The sequence below is a fragment of the Rhinolophus ferrumequinum genome (assembly GCF_004115265.2).
Source record: "Rhinolophus ferrumequinum isolate MPI-CBG mRhiFer1 chromosome 15 unlocalized genomic scaffold, mRhiFer1_v1.p scaffold_54_arrow_ctg1_1, whole genome shotgun sequence".
Taxonomy (NCBI): Eukaryota; Metazoa; Chordata; class Mammalia; order Chiroptera; family Rhinolophidae; genus Rhinolophus; species Rhinolophus ferrumequinum.
In genome coordinates this window covers 14120610-14123464 of record NW_022680357.1, presented here as the reverse complement: position 1 = coordinate 14123464, position 2855 = coordinate 14120610, and positions in this window count along the sequence as shown.

The following is a 2855-nucleotide window of genomic DNA, read 5'->3' as shown; positions in this document are numbered from 1 at the left end:
CCTGGGTGGTAGTTATCTGAGAGAAATGAAAGCATCGGTCCAAAAATGATTTGTACATTAATGTCAGCTGCAATCTATTTGTAATGGCCAAAAGCTGGCCCAAGGGTTCGTCCACAGGAGAACGAATAAACAAAGTGTAGTGTCTTCATTCGGTGGAGAACCACTCAATACACAAAAGAAACTACTGATACGTGCAACAGTACGGATGAGTCTTACAGACATGCTCAGTGAAATCAGGCAAACACGAGAGTAGATATTACACGATTCCATATATATGAAACCAGAACAGGCAAAGCTCAGCTATGGGAAAAAATCAGAAGTTATTGCTCTGGAGGAACAGGGAGCGGGGACTGACAGGGAGGGAAGAGATTCCAGGAAACTTTCTGGGGCGACAATAATGTCCTTGATAGGTACCTGGGTAACACAGGTGTAATTTTCGTCAAAACTCCATGTAAACGCCATAGTTCAGGATTGTGCATTTCATTGTATGTAAATTTCACAAGAAAAAAAAACTGTAAACAAATACTGAACTCTAATGCTATGCATGCTGACTGCAGCTTACTTTGAAATGCATGAAAAGTGTAAGATGGATGGATAGATGGAAGGCCAGAAAGATGGATGTATAAAGAGATGATAGATGGATGGGTATGTGATTAAGCAAGCAGAGTAAAATATAAGTCTAGGAACTAGGTGGTTGGTATGAGTGTTCGCTGTGAAATTCAACCTTCTGGTAGGTTGAAATTATCACAAGAAAGCCTTCGGAAAACAGCTCTTTGAATCAAGTAACAATGGTAAATCAAATGTGTCACCAGCATCCTTTGACTTCACCATTTTGGCCCTTTTAAACTTTGTTCCCCACTTTGTCTCCCACTTAAAGAACCCATAATCCCCATGACATGTCTTCTGAAAGCTCAAGGCCCTGCTCCATATCCTGTCCCATTAAATAAACTGAAAAATCAACACATGGTAATTTGTTAAGGCTTAAAATAGGTAGACATGTGTGTGTGACCCTCACAATGAAAGGTATTTATTTTTTCATCCAATAATTCATTTAACATCCATTAATGATCTTTTAAATTCCCTCATGGCCTCATATATGCATTTCCTCATATTTAAATATAGTAACTCCCACGTTTGGTGCAGCTTCTGTGTGCCAGTTCCTATGCTAAGTGCCTTCACCAATTGTCATTATTATTGTAAACAACCTCGTTGTTTAGGAGTCATTACTACTGCTTTACAGATGGGGAAACTAAGGCCCAAGCAGTTCTAGACACTTCCTGAAGGTTACACAGCGACTATGTGGCAAAGCCAGCATGTGAAACCTGGTGTGTTTGACTTCAAAGCCCATGCATTTTCAGATGCAATAAAAGATGATCTGTAGAGCGCTTTTCTGTTCTAGAATCTCTGATCAATCTCTGATGCTAGAGGGTAAAACATAAACAAAAAAACACTGTTCAGTACAGTGGTTAAGTTGAAGGGTCTTAACTGAAATTCTGAATAAATAACTGACATACCCAACCAATTTAAAGTATTACCTTCAGCCACTCCTGCAGCCTGGTTTATTCCCTGTTCCCCAAACACACCTTGTGTTTTAAACATAACACACTGCAAACAAAAGACAGCCGGTGGGTGATAAATCTGCAAAAGAGCATACCCGCTGTCAGTCAGTGGGACCCTGACCGCAACTGAATGCTGTAGTTGAGGGTTGGGTTTGTTGCTTTCTGGAAGCCACCGCGCGCGGGGGACATTATGTATCCAATAGCACTTGCTTTCAGATAAAAGCGAAGCATACAAACATATCTGCAGGGGTGAACACTATTTTTTCCTGAATAACTTGGTAGGAACCTACCATATCCTTATTCAAGGAATGATAATACCACGTTTCCCGGGAAAAAGACCTACCCCGAAATAAGCCCCAGTGAAGATCGCCAGCCAGACGGATGCATTTAGTACGTTACGACGACGTTCCAGAAGACGATGACATGACTGCATTTGAATAAATGTAGATTGTTGTACATGAAAAAATAAGACAGCCCCTGAAGATACGCCCGAATGCGTCTTTCGAACAGAAATTAACGTAAGACCTGGTCTTATTTTCGGGGAAATATGGTACTGAACAGTATCTTTGGCTTTTTTTTTTTTTTAACAGAAAGATAAGAGTGCATTGTTCAAAGGGACGAACCTTTGGAAATACTCCTTAAAGCCATGTACAACCTTAAACAGAAACTCTGTGAAGGCTTCGCTCTGAGGCTGAGAATGAGGGTCACAGGCTTAGTTTCACGAGAATCTCATAAAATATTGATTTAGAACTTGGAGACTCAAGATAAATGACTGAGTTGACTGGTCTTTGGGTTCATATAGGGCTGCAATTGATTCATGACTGGTTTCTCGAACAGAAATGCATGGGGCAGAAATTCGGAGTTTTGGGATATAATGCACACATTTCTCATTTTGCCATTAAACATTGCAACTGTTTCTTACCTAGATGATCAATTAAATTGTAACACCGTCCCCTTATATTATACAGCACCATGTGGTTTCCAAAGGCCTTCAACCTCTCTCTCTCTCTCTCCACACCCCCCGGCCCCCAAACTCCTAATCTTTCTACAACAGGAACAGCAGGTACTATCATTGCACTTTACAGATGGGAAGACAAAGAGAAAGAGATTTGACAAAAATTGCAAACTTGATAGTTGAGGCAGCCAGAATTTCACCTTGCCCTATCACTCTGAAAAAAATGGTAATTTGAACAGTAATTGCAATAGTAGTTGTAATACCACGTTTCCCCGAAAATAAGACCAGGTCTTATATTAAGTTTTACTCCAAAGACGCATGAGGGCTTATGCTCAGGGGAT